The 13,299-nt window shown below is 40.3% G+C and overlaps 1 long non-coding RNA gene across 9 annotated transcripts in view; it reads left to right on the top strand.

Moving 5' to 3' along the window:
* The window catches only part of LOC125690157 (uncharacterized), a 65,341-nt gene that overhangs the window by 3,878 nt on the left and 48,164 nt on the right, over nt 1–13,299 (top strand). For all 9 annotated transcript variants that reach the window (XR_007375540.1, XR_007375538.1, XR_007375535.1 and 6 more), the window contains exon 2: nt 3,832–3,942. This is a non-coding gene — a long non-coding RNA (uncharacterized LOC125690157). The remainder of the gene's footprint in view (nt 1–3,831; nt 3,943–13,299) is intronic.

The raw sequence follows: 13,299 nt of genomic DNA, 5'->3' as shown, positions 1-13,299 counted from the left end.
TGCAGGGATAACACTTAGAATAGCAATCAGTGATGATCACAACTGGTTTTTGTTGTTTTTTTTCCCCCCTTGAGGGGAATTCTCCCTTGGACTGAAACTGACAGGGAACTTTTCTCAGCACATTCATCTCTTTCTCCCTGTCCCACAACTCTGTTCTGACTGCAAACTGGGGTTGGCTCTGCTTCTCCCCCCCATATAACTTTTAGTGTGTGTGCTCTTGGTCATGGCAGTGCTGGTTTCTGTGCAGCGTATTCCTCTGCAGGTTGCTCACTAGGGCTTAGCAGGGACATTTGTGTTGTGTTGGTAAAACCCATTCACTGCCTTAAGTGGTCAGTTAATGCACTCTCATCTCTTCCTAGTGCTGAACTGTGTCTTTTTAGCTTGGTGGACCATTTTGTCAGCGTGCATAAGTCTACTTGGCTTCTGGAGAGCTGGGAGGAAAGAACTTTTCACACTGAGGTTAAGAGGAATCTAAAAGTATAACATTAACAGTTTCAGGTTCATGACCCTGTCAGTGTGATGTCAGCTTTCCACCAATAAAGTGGAGTACTTAACGACCGTGGGAACAGCGAGCATTTTGCTACCTGGAAGGTGATGTTTGGCCTCGTGCTGTAAGCCTGGTCATAGCCAGGGAGAAGGGAGGCTGCTGAAAATAAGCAAAGGGCTGGATTTCAGTAGCTGTATTGCACCTGGTCTATTGTGTGCAAAGGTTAATGCATGTGCTGCATATAAACTGCAGTTTTGTTCCTTACATGTTGGTTTTTTAAATACATTTTACCTGCATAACACTGTGAGTAAGCAAGCTTTTTCTCGAGCACTATAGCATATGGTGTTGTTAACAGGGTTGCTTTCCGCATATTTTTAGTGGAAGCACTGCTTGACATAGTATCCAGAAGTCATCTTGCATCCAGTATAAATTTCTAGCAATGTTCAGGTACCTTCAGGGCAAACACTGCACAACTGTAAGTGTAAGCTGAAGTGTGGCAGACTCTTCTGCAGAGTGTGGAGCTTTGCAGTTCTCTCTGTAGTACATGGAGTAAAAATGGCTCTGTGATCAGAGATTGTATTCATGTCAGTGTACTGGAGGTGAATGGTAAACGTTAAGACTATGCTAATTGTTTTGGGAGTCCTTATGTCCTAATTGCAGATGAGCTCTGTAGGAGAGCGGTGATGATAGGAACAGAGAAGTGCCCTTCCCTGTTTCTGCAAGGGAAGCTTCTCTCCTCTTCCATCCTCTCCAAATTAGTGCTTTGACCCTGGCTAAGGGCAAGCAGAGCCAATTCCTGCCCCAGGAACCAAAAATATGAGGGTAAGCACGCTGCGTGTGAGATATGGGTCACTCGGCCACCACAACAATAACAGCTACGTTTCTGCATTTCTTCAAAACTATGTGAGAGACGTGGACTGGGAGTCTGTTTCCAAATCATAGGATGGAAGCGTCCTAGATGTTCCTGTGGTTTGCTAGTGTGAGTTTTGTTTGAAAATGGTTGTGGTTGGCTCAATCACAGAATTGCAGGGGTTGGAAGGGACCTCAAGAGATCATTGAGTCCAACCCTCCTGCCAAAGCAGGTACCCTGCAGTAGGTCACACAGGTAGGTGTCCAGATGCATCTTGAATATCTCCACAGATAGAAGGAGACTCCACAGCCTCTCTGGGCAACCTGTTCCAGGGCTCAGTCACCTTACTGTAAAGAAGTTATTCCAATATTAGTACAGAACTTACTGTGTTCAAGTTTTAGGCCATTATTCCTTGTCCTATTGCTACACACCACTAAGGAGAGCCTGGCCTCGTCTGTTTGCCTTCCACCTCCCTGTAGATATTTATGGACATTTATCAGGTTTCCCCTGTCTTCTCTAACCCAGACTGAACAGGCCTAGGTTACTCAGCCTTTGCTCATATGGGAGATCCTTTTTTTCTTTTTTTTTTTTTTTTTTTTTTTTTTTTTTTTTTTTTTTTTTTTTTTTTTTTTAACTGGGGAGCCCAGAACTGGGCACAGTAGTTTAAATGTGGCCTTACCAGGGTACAGTAGAGGGGGAGGATCACCTCCCTTGATCTGCTGTCTACGCTCTTTTTAATTCACCCCAAGATCCCACTGGCCTTCTTGGACACCAAGGCACACTGCCGGCTCATGGCCAACTTCTTGTCCACCAAGACCCCCAAGTCCTTCTCCACAGAGGTCTTTTTCAGCAGGCCATCCCATAACCTGAGCTGATACATGTGGTTATTCTTCCCCAGGTGTAAGACTCTACACTTGCCCTTGTTTAACCTCATGGGGAACACCAAAGATGAATTTCTCTCATGTGGCCCCCTTCTTTCTGCAGAGTGTCCCCTGTGCAGGAGGCTTGTTGTTTCAGCAGGAGAGCGTTGTCTTCAGCACAATATCCTCTGTGTGGTCATCTTGCTTTCTTTTTAAGTATATAGATAGAGAGGCGCACTGTGTTGTGTTACAGCTAACTTGTTAAATCTCAGTAAATGGTTCTTGCTGGATTTGGGAAATGTTGTGTTTGGGACTATTGGGAAATGCTCCACCCAGATACTCATGGGAAGATGTTATTGCCAGTGAGGACTGTTTTCTTGTCTATTGTATGCTCTTTATTCAAATAAATAACCCTTCTGTTTATCTACATTGCTTTCCTCTGAAATAGAAAAGATTAGCCTAGAGTGTGCTACTGTGGACACTGGTACAGAGGAGCAAACAGTATAACCTCAGCTGGTTCCCTGCTCTGTGGTGGCACCATGACTTGCACGTGTCTCTGTTGATGTGTGATCATGTTTAATGCTCTGAGCCACCTGTAATTCACTTCTGCCAGGTGGTGTTAAGGGATTAGTGAGTGTGTTTCACCTTCCCTTCCATCCATTGGTACCTCAGGACATAATGCTTTTGGGTTATGCAGAAATGCTCTCAAAACCCTGAATTCAACCACTGTATACTGTTTCTGATTTCGTAGCTGAGTATAAATATTGCTGATATTTTAACTTAATCTTTACTCCTTGCTGGAGCTGATTGACAGAAAAAATACCTTTATCAAAAGCACGGTTCTTTGAGGTGGCCACATAAAACAACTGCTTTCAGCGCCTTCAGAAGGCGTAAGGAGTGCAAATTGATAAATGCTGTATTTTGATTATGTATGTATTTCAGTTAATGAGCTCTACTTATCGTATCTCTTTCAATTTTATTACACACTACTAACTAAGGTTTCAGAACTGTCAAATGCATATCTTTTTCCTTCTGCAGGCTGGGTTATTTTAGTTCCCGTTATTGTATTATTTTCATGCTCTTCTCTGAATCTCTTTCTCTCTTTTGTTGTTATTCTCCTAATAATCTGATTCTGTCCTGTGTGTTCATCCAACAATCTGCAGAGGGGTTCTGTATGTTCCTTTTCCTCCAGAAACAAATGTGTGAATTAATTCCTTCTCTGCGTCGGAGACTTAACTGAAAGGAATCTGGGGTTTTTAGCTTTTCTAAGGTGATACTCAGTCACAGATTTATTGTGGTTTGGGTTATACAATCTGTTTATTTCTTTAAATAATAAACAGGAAAGTTTATTATGCCACTCTGAGGTAAGAAAGTTAACTTCTTCAGTATAGTTTCTGCGTTCTTATACTACCTAGGCAGTTATGTTTATCTCCTGTAATGGAGAGAGAGCTATAATCAAAGGTAATATGTCACATTGAGCACATTTTAGGTTTTAAATGAGTGTACCAAAAGGACACTATTTAAATAATTGTTGTTAAAAGCTATCTAACTTCTTGCAAACAGTCTTAATAATGAGAATTCTGTGATCTGAATTTCTGGAATTACAATAACTTCTGTTTATATGTGTGCTGCAGGTTCTTGGAAACTTGAGGAGCAATCTTCAGTTCCTGAAGAATGCAATTCTCACAGGATGTGTGTATCCTACATTGAAGAGAACAGAAGCAGGATCAGCTGGTGTCCAGGAAGTAAGTTCTTGTTCTCTCTCCAGACTTGTTGCTGCTGAGGTACTTGTTGTTCCAAGATGTGTAATGCACAGTCATGATCCTTCACCTAGATGTGCTGGATTAAAAGCTGATGTTGATGAGGTCCAAGAAGATGCACTACATGTTGCTGATACTTCTACCAAATTCTAGTTTTGACATCTCTTTTCCAAATGTTTCAGTGTCCTGCGTCTCGTTTTGGCTGCTTGTCTGCAACTGCTGCTTTCGCATTGCTGAGTGCAGGGGGAGCTTCTTTTGGCATTTCACAGTGAGTTCAAATGCAGTTGGAAGAAGCAGATTCATCAGCAACAGTTGGAGATACTCATGCTGTATCTAACAGCTGTGAACTTGAGTTCATATAAGTAATGTGTGTTGGTCCTGTCCTGTCAGAGACAGGAAGAGAAGGAATGATTTTTTTTTCAGTATTTAATGAATATCTTAAGGTTTTTGACAGACAGATTTGGAAAATGTTTATTATGAAGCAAACTAAGAAAACAATTGTGAGTGAAATTATTTTGAAGTTTTATCTGGCTTTCTTTAAATTTGCATTTTTGTCTGTTGGTATTTCAGTGTTTATTCAAATAGGATTAAAAACTAATTTACCTGTCTGAATTTGCGGATCACCTCATCTGCATGGGAAGTGATGGATAAAAGGCACTATTTTTAAATTTGAACACAAACAGCACTTCCAAATTCTTGTTTCAGTTGGAGTTCTTTTTGTTGTTGTTGTTTGGGCTTTCTTTTCTCATTTTTCATCAATGATTCATTTCATCTTGCTTGGAAGCTTCAGGAGAGTTATGGAAAAACAGCTGGATTTTTTTTGTTTTTGCTGAAGAATGCCTAGGGTTCCACTGGTGTGCACCTTTCTGCTTCTGTGATGTAAAGTGGAAAGATGTTGAAAAGTGTCTCTACCTATTACCGTGTTCCTTTCCTTTCCCTTTTTTTTTTTTTTTAATATATATTTTAAATCCTCTGTTTGTTGAAAGCTTTATCAAAATCAGTGGTTATTGAATCCTACTAATTGGTGTTTGAGTCTCGGACACTTTCAATTTAAACACTTGTTAAGGATACATGACTTCCTTCAAATGCAAGAAAAGTACAAATTAAATAGTGCCATAGAGATAGCTGATAGCATTCTCTTGCCTACCAGTCCATGCTGTGTGATAAAATGCCTCTCGGTTTCAGATTGACCTTGCCTTGACTTTCATACAGATATAATCTGTTTGATGTCTTTTAAAAGCTGAAAGGAATTCATACATGGAGTGACATTGCACATTGTTGCTGACATAATGTCCTTCATTTAATTCATTCAAAGTAGTAGGATTAGGTAGTATCTCTACTCCCTTCCCCTTTTAAGTTGTAGATACTAGATCAGTACATTTACAAATGAGAGGCTAATCTCTGTTTTATGACCAGCTGTAATTAAACTCAAATATTTTCATTCTGCAATTGCTGATTTGAATCCAGGAACTTTTTTTGTTTGCTTTTACAGTCCATGTAGATTGTCTTGCAAGGTGACTTCATATATTTCTTAACTGGCTTGTGACAAACAAGATGGAACTTGCCAGAGTAGGAGCTATTTTTTTGTTCTTTATTCAGAAATGTCATTATAGGAAATACACTTTCTTTCCTGTGTGCCCTTTGGGAGATCTCCCACAGGCCATCAGTACCTCCTCACGTGGGTAACTTTGTGGAGCTGAGCACCTCACTGAGAATTTCATAGCTTTCCTTGGTAGCTCTGCAAGACAGAGAGAGAGTTGATCTCATGCCTCTGGAGTGGTATATGGATGCCAAGTGCTAAGAATTCCTGGAATGTAGAGTTGTGCAGTACTGATAAAGTTTGCTTTGTTTCCTTAGTGACTTGATCCATTGAGAAAATGTGGTTCCCTAGGAAGCTTTAATAGCTCCACATTGGTATTGAATAAAGGGGAAGGCCCCAACATAATTCTGCTTGTTTTCACCTGCTGCCTAAAAGATTAATTTTCTTAGCCTAGGAGTAGAAAATACAACCCTGAGTTTTGAAAGGGATTTATAGATATCCTTCACACTTATCAGTTTGAGTAAATACACCACAGGCTTCTGTGTCGCAAACAACTGTGGTCTTTTCATAACCTGCTAGGTTTACAGCGCAGTAATTTCATTTGGGGGCAAGAAAGTTTCAAAGAAAATCGCCTTCTAATTAGAGTGATATAATCACCCTGTTTGCGTGCTGTGGTTTCATATGACTTCAGAAAAATAGTTGAGTGATTAATCTTTAATTTTACCCATCATTAACTTAATAAGGAAACTGAAGACAGGATGAAAAACAAACAGCAGAACTGTACAACTGAAGTGTTATTGTGCCAAATTCTTTTGGCTTCTTCATTTGGTAAGAGATGCCATTCTGTGAACTATGTGAATTGTGGCAGCAACTGCTTACCTCAGATGATTTGTAGAATTCCTCAAACCTGTTTGAACTTTATTGAAGCCTTTACAGAGCTTCCTCCCTCCTCCTCGCTATCCTCTCTGGGTTACTTATTTTTTTTTTTTTCTTCTATGATTTTATTTGGAAGCAAATGTTGCATGAATTAACATCTAATATCTCAGAATTCCCTCGCATCCACTTTTCCTCAGGGAAGAAAGCCATCTCAAACACTGTAGTGAAATGTTCCTGAAGTGGGTTTGGTGCTATCCTAGCACCGTCTGCTGTCTTTAGTCGTTTCACTGATCAGTTAACTTACTCAGTAGTGCAGTCATGCAGTTTCTGCAAGAAGTGTGATAGGGTTGCTCTAATGTCTCAGAGAGCAAAACAAATGCAACAATGGAAACAAGTTACTTTATTTGATACGTTTTTTTTTTAATTCTTAGCAGATGTAAAATAGCCAACATAATTCTCTAAATGTAATGCTTGAGCAGTAAGTACGCCTGTCTGCTTGAACATATTTCTCTGGAAGTCAGGCTTCCTTTATTTTGTTAGTAAATACTCATAAAACTACCCCATGCACCTCTGCATGTAACAACACAGCAACAGAAGTTGTGGCAATCTAAACTAACCTGCTTGGAGGCCTCTGCATGTTCATAGTGTAAAGTAAACAGCTGAGGAATGTGTATTGCTGTTGACAGTGAGCGACTGTAAACATCCTCGACTGGAAGCTGTGAAGCAGCAGATGGGGCTTTCAGTCGGATGTTTGCAGCTGCCAACTGCCACAGACGTCAAGAAATGTTTGACACCTAAAGCATAGTTGTCTGTTTAAAACTTCTATTCTATTTGGTTTATCACAGACATATGAGTTTAGGCCAAACCTTTCTACATATGATATGTGGTGCCTGTGTCTAGAAACCATCCAGTTTCTCATAGGAGCTGTGAAAAAGCTTTTTTTTTTTTTAAAAAAAAAAAAAAAAAACACAAAAAAACACACAAAAAAACCCCAAAAAACTGAATACAAAGTAAAACAAGAAATAAATTAGGCTATATTTTTAACTACAAACTTTCAATTGTGTTTCCAGAAGCAAGTTGCCATGTAGCTTGCTTGGCTGTACATGTTGTTTGGCTTGGTTTCTAGGCTTTGCTGAAGATATGAGATTACAAGATTAGTACACACATGCAGCCTCTCTGTAATAGTTCATTTAGAACTTGAAATCTGAAGCCTTGTAGGAAACAATCACTTACAGGGCTTTTGGAAGCTGGAAATACACCAATTACAGTGACATTGGGGGGAAAAAAAAAAAAAAAAAAAAAAAAAAGACTATTTTTTCCTGGAAGAGGCCGACCCTGAAAAATGATGGAGAGAATGTGGAAGCTTTATTTGATTGGTTTTGTGTCTGTCATGTATCACAGTTCCTCAGTCATTTGTGGTCCAGCAGTTCACCCCCTTCTCCCTTTTCCGTTTATTCACCTTCCCTCTTCCCCGTTGCAAAAGTGTAGGCCATACTGAAGGCTGGTTCAGATGTTTCTAGAGGTCAGCTGAGATGATTTGAAGACTCCAGTCCTGCCAATCAGTTTTGTGTGTGGGTGGACTCCAGTAGTTAAATTTGATGCCAGAATTCTAGCTGGAGAGAACAGCTTGTGAGGTTGGGATGGTACTCGCCTGCCTTTGGTCTAACAATGACTGCTGTCGTGTCAGAAAAAGAGCAGCAAGGCTATAGCACATAGCTGTGTCAAGCTGAAACTGAAAGCATTTGTTTGCTTTTGAAAGAAGATAGGCATCTTGTTGGTATGTGTTTTAAATGTCTACACCTTTGGTAGAGAGAGCTTTGTTGCCAACTTGTTATATATTGTTCTCGGTGTCCTTCTTTTTCAGATATGTCTATGTACATAGACATATGTCTATGTCTATGTACATGTCTGTGTCTATATACAGGGGTTTATAATGTATACTTTAACACATCCCTTACGTTTCATACAAGATACAGATAACCTAAGACTATTTTTTGCTGATTTTTGTTCTTTAAATGAGCTATTGTCCCCTCAAGACTCATAAAATACTATTGACATGTCTACTTAAAGCTGTATGTAGAGGGTCAAGAAAACATACTCTCTTTGAGGGAACTTAGTTAATCCATGCTTTGTGTACCGCTTTTAGTGGAAGTTTGTGGACTTGCCATAAGTTCAGGTTCTATTGCATTTCAGTAGTGCTTGATGGCTCCTGCTAGGATTAGTACTGAACATCTTGTGTGCTTTGCCATCTTGACAAGGAATTACAGTCTAATTCAAGGCCAGCTATAAAAGTGGAAACTAGATAACGCAGACGGAGGACAAATGGGGAGAAGTGGAAAACCAGGGGGATAAAGGGAGCAGCTTATGTCATGACTGTACAGAGTGGCTATCTGTGTGTAGGAGGTGGTGAGCTGTTTTCTGATTGCAAATAGAGAAGACAGAAGTGGCAGCTTCTTAGTCAGTTATATTGCCTATATATATCCTGAAAGAAGACAAGTTTGGTACCCAAAGGGAGTGTATAAACAGGAGGGGAGCCAGCTCTTTGAAAGGGTAGATAATAGCAGGGGAAATGGTTGTACGTTGAAGGAGGGAAGATGTAGGTTGCATATCAGGGGGAAGTTCTTTACGGAGAGAGTGGTGAGGTTGCCCAGAGAGGTTGTGGATGCCCCATCCCTGGAGGTGTTCAAGGCCAGGTTGGATGGGGCCCTGGGCAGCCTATCTAGTATTAAATGGGGAGGTTGGTGGCCCTGCATGTGGTGGGGGAATTGGAGCTTGATGATCCTTGAGGTTCCTTCCAGCCCTTTTGTGATTAGTAGGATGGTGTATGGGAGTGAAGTACAGATGAAGGGATGTTTTTTGGCTATTTTTTTTTTTTTTTTTTTTTTTTTTTTTTGTAAGTGCAGAGGGAGCAGATTAAATGGGCAGACGTTTGTGGAGTCTTTTCTCACAAAACTGAGAAAAACTTGTAGTTAACTCAGAGGAAGAAGTGTCATAAATCCATATTTAACTTACAGGTATTGCTATTTATGTGGGAACTATTGAGTCACAGCCTGATTGATCACCTGGGGAAAGGACCTGGTCAGCCTTGGGAGCATAGGTGAAGGCAATTCAGCTGTGTGACCAGAAGAGGTGGAGCCTGGCTGCACCTTTCTTAGACCTGGTTTAAGGGCTGACTGATACTGGGGAAGGATCTCTGGTTGAAGATCCCTTCTTGCTGAAGCTTTCCCCTGCGAACTAGAATCTTCTGATACAGGTAAACAGTCTTCTTCCCTTCCTTTATAGCACCTTCCTATTATGCCTGTCTTTCTGTCATCACACCTCTGTAGTAATGCCTTTTCCATTGTGTTGTTCTGTCCAATTGCTACGCTGTCTTAACATACTGAGATCAGGGACTGATATAGATATCAGAAATGGGGCACTACATCTGTTGTAAAAGTAACGAGATCTTCTGTAAGTATTGTAACGTGACTTGGGACCACGACCCTGGAGGAAACAGAATGAAGGGGTAAATTTACAAAGGCTTTGCTGAAATTTCACAGTATCAATGACAAAGAAGAAATGAGAAACACAGCAGTCAGGTTATACCTGAGTGATGGGGATGGGTGTTTCTGTTGACATCACAGAGCAGTAGTTGAGAGAGATGAATGAATGCTAAGTTCTTTGGTGGGTGCTTTAGCAGCATTTCTAGATTTAAATCTATCTTTTTTGCTAACCCAGAGAATTTCCCAAGTGACCTTGTAATGAAATTCATGGAAGCAGGACACACTTGTGAAACACTATCCAGGCAGAGCATTCTTAACACCCTCGTCATCTGGAAAGCTCTTCTGTATATTTAAGGAAAAGGGTTGAGCAAGAGGAGAGAACTTGCATAGGCAGAGTAATATCAAAAGCATTTAGTATCTACTTTGAAGATTTACATATTGATAGTATTTGTGCTTTGGCAGGAAATTCTTTCAATACCCATTCTATTATTCTTCTTCCTGAATTACGTATTGTCTCAAAGTTCAGAATGTTTCCTCTTGGGGAAATGTAGAAGTACATTGGGACTGATTTCTTCAGCCTCTAATCTCATTGCATGCACATGAGGAGCTTTCTTCCAGAAAAACAGCTTCAGACAAGTTGCCTTCTGCCTGCGACCTCTTAAAATCTGCTAGGATTAAGCTTCAAAGAATGTTAGAGTGGTGGTTCTTAATTTCTGTCTGCAGAGGAAAGCAGCCTATTGGTTTTATTTTACCCTCTATTCTGTTCATGAGGCCGTGCCCTGTACTGATTGAGGTTACTGTCTCACTTGGAGAGAACTTGCTTTCGGGAGAGGAGATTTAAGTCCTCTTCACTCCCTTTTTGATTTAAAAGGTGCGTCCTTTAAAAAAGCTGCTTTGTTGTCTGAATTTAAAAGCAGAGAGCAGCTCTTCTCTGAGTGTTTCAGAAGTCATGTCTGCCTTTGAGAAAGGAGGGAAGATGACAAAGTTTTTTGGTTTTTTGTTGTTTTTTTTTACATAAAAAACAACCACATCCATACATACTGTTTATGGAAATCGTCTTGGAAATGATGGGACAGCTGTTGGAAAACGCACAATCCATCTGCCTACATATGCACTTGTTACAAAGAGAATACAGCTGATGATATGAATGGAAAGCTTTCAGTACTGAGAGCTGCTGTTCCTACTCAAGCCACATTTGAAACCATAAATTGTTCAAATATGCACTTTAACTCTTTGCTTGAAAAGTGAGTGTTTAATAGCCTCACTTCTTATGGAGCTTCTTTATTACTGGTAAGTGGAACAGACCTAATACATTTGTGCTCAATGTGCTTCTTTTGTTTAAAGATACAGCAAGGCAAGATGAATTAATCCTGCCACTCTGTAAGAAATCTGAATTGGAAAGGATTACTTATAAGTTGAATTGAGTATATAACTTTTTTTCTCATAAGTAACTATTTATTGACCAAGATGCATGAAATCACTCCTTTTTATTTTTTGGTACTTATATACAATAAAACTTTGTGCAGACTGTTCTTTTTTTTTTTTTCCCCCAAAAGCTTCATACAGTTGTTATGAAAAAAAAAAAATAAATGAACAAAGGATATGAGAAGGAAGGCACGTGCAGTGGAATACTGTTTTTCCAGATGATGCCTTGAGGCATTTTGTTTTTTTTTTAGCAATGCATGTAAATGTAACTTTTTATTTCACAATACTCCTCTTGATTTAATATGGATAGCCAGCCTTTTGCCCCAGTTCAACCTTCCTGTCACTGGTGCTTGCTTTCTTTCCTGTCAGTAAGTTGGAGATGTTTTCAGTAACTTTTGTGTTATGTTGCTGCTGAAGGTTTTATTTTTTTCCACCTCCTTGTATGTCATTTAATTAAATACATACCTCCTCTGGTAATGCAGAGTGACACAAATGAGCTCCAGTGCTTCTACCTAGCGAGGCAAGAATACCATCTGAAGTGAAGGATATTGCTCAGGAGTTTTTTGCTGTCTCTTCTGGGCATCCAGATGTACCTCAGTTGATAGCTGTTTTTTTCAGTGTCCTTGGTTCCTTCTTTATTGCATTGTGTAAAGGCTGAGAATTCCTTCTTATCTCTACAAAATGCTGCACTGAGATCTTCTGTTGCTTTGCCTTCCTTGGTGGACTTGCCGCTATTCAGTAGATGCAACTTAACCTGTTTTCTTTTGTCTTCAAGATCCTCACAACCTATAGTCCCACATGGAATTGTCTTATGATGCTGTTTTCTATTACTGCCTTTACCTTCTTTTTTTCAAATTTCCCAAAGTTTTTTTTTACTTGATTCCACAAATAAAAAGCTAATCAACACCTTTATAACTACTGCAATGTAGTAAAAGCCTTGGAAGAGTTTGTGCACTCTTCTGAAGCTACAAGCTGTTAGGTATCTTCTTACAGTCATTTTTACATTACTTTTTTTTCCGTTGCCTTCGTCACCACCTTTGTACTTTGAGAGGAGGGTAAATATTTCCGTATTGGATTGTTGAGTTTGCAGAGTTGATAGCTGCACTTCTGATGTGTGCTGCTTCTTCTGGGGAAACTGTCGACTTTCACCTGTGCAGACTGGTAAATACTTTTTTCTTATCCTCAAGAAACCTTTTTGCCATTCAACATAAGAATGTGTATATTGCTTGTTTATTTATATTTTTGTATTATACATATAATCTCAAAACTAGTTGTATTAACCAACTCTACAATATAAGGCTGATATAGTCTACTTTGTATTCTTTCATTTGTGTCTGTGTACAGGTGTGCATGCATACATGTACCAGCTAAGCTCAAAATAATATGATATGAATCAGAAGAGGGGAGAAGAGATGCACAGGAGGCTGTGCAAATCACAGAATGGCCAGGGTTGGAAGGGACCTCAGGGATCATGAATCTCCAACCCCCCTGCCACATGCAGGGCCACCAACCTCCACGTTTAATGCTAAACCAGGCTGCCCGGGGCTCCATCCAACCTGGCCTTGAACACCTCCAAGGATGGGGCATCCACAACCTCTCTGGGCAGCCTGTTCCAGCACCTCGCCACTCTCTGGATAAAGAATTTCCCCCTGATGTCTGACCTAAATCTCCCCTCCCTCAACTTAAAGCCTTTGTCCTGCAGTTATCAACCCTTTCAAAGAGTTGATTCCCCTCCTGTTTGTAGGCTCCCTTTAGGTATTGAAAAGCTGCAATGAGGTCACCCCACAGCCTTCTTTTCTCCAGGCTGAACGAGCCCAGCTCCCTCAGCCTGTCCTCATAGGGGAGGTGCTCCAGTCCCCTGATCATCTTCATGGCTCTCCTCTGGACCCTCTCCAACAGCTCCCTGTCTTTTGTGTACTGTGGGCTCCACGCTTGGATGCTGTATTCCAGATGGGGCTTTTTCCATCAGTTGCCTGAGTGGAAAGCAAAGCAGAACAATCAGCCCTGCATTCTAGAATT

Source organism: Lagopus muta, chromosome 2 (assembly GCF_023343835.1).
Source record: "Lagopus muta isolate bLagMut1 chromosome 2, bLagMut1 primary, whole genome shotgun sequence".
NCBI lineage: Eukaryota > Metazoa > Chordata > Aves > Galliformes > Phasianidae > Lagopus > Lagopus muta.
This window is presented reverse-complemented; position numbering and strand designations above follow the sequence as displayed.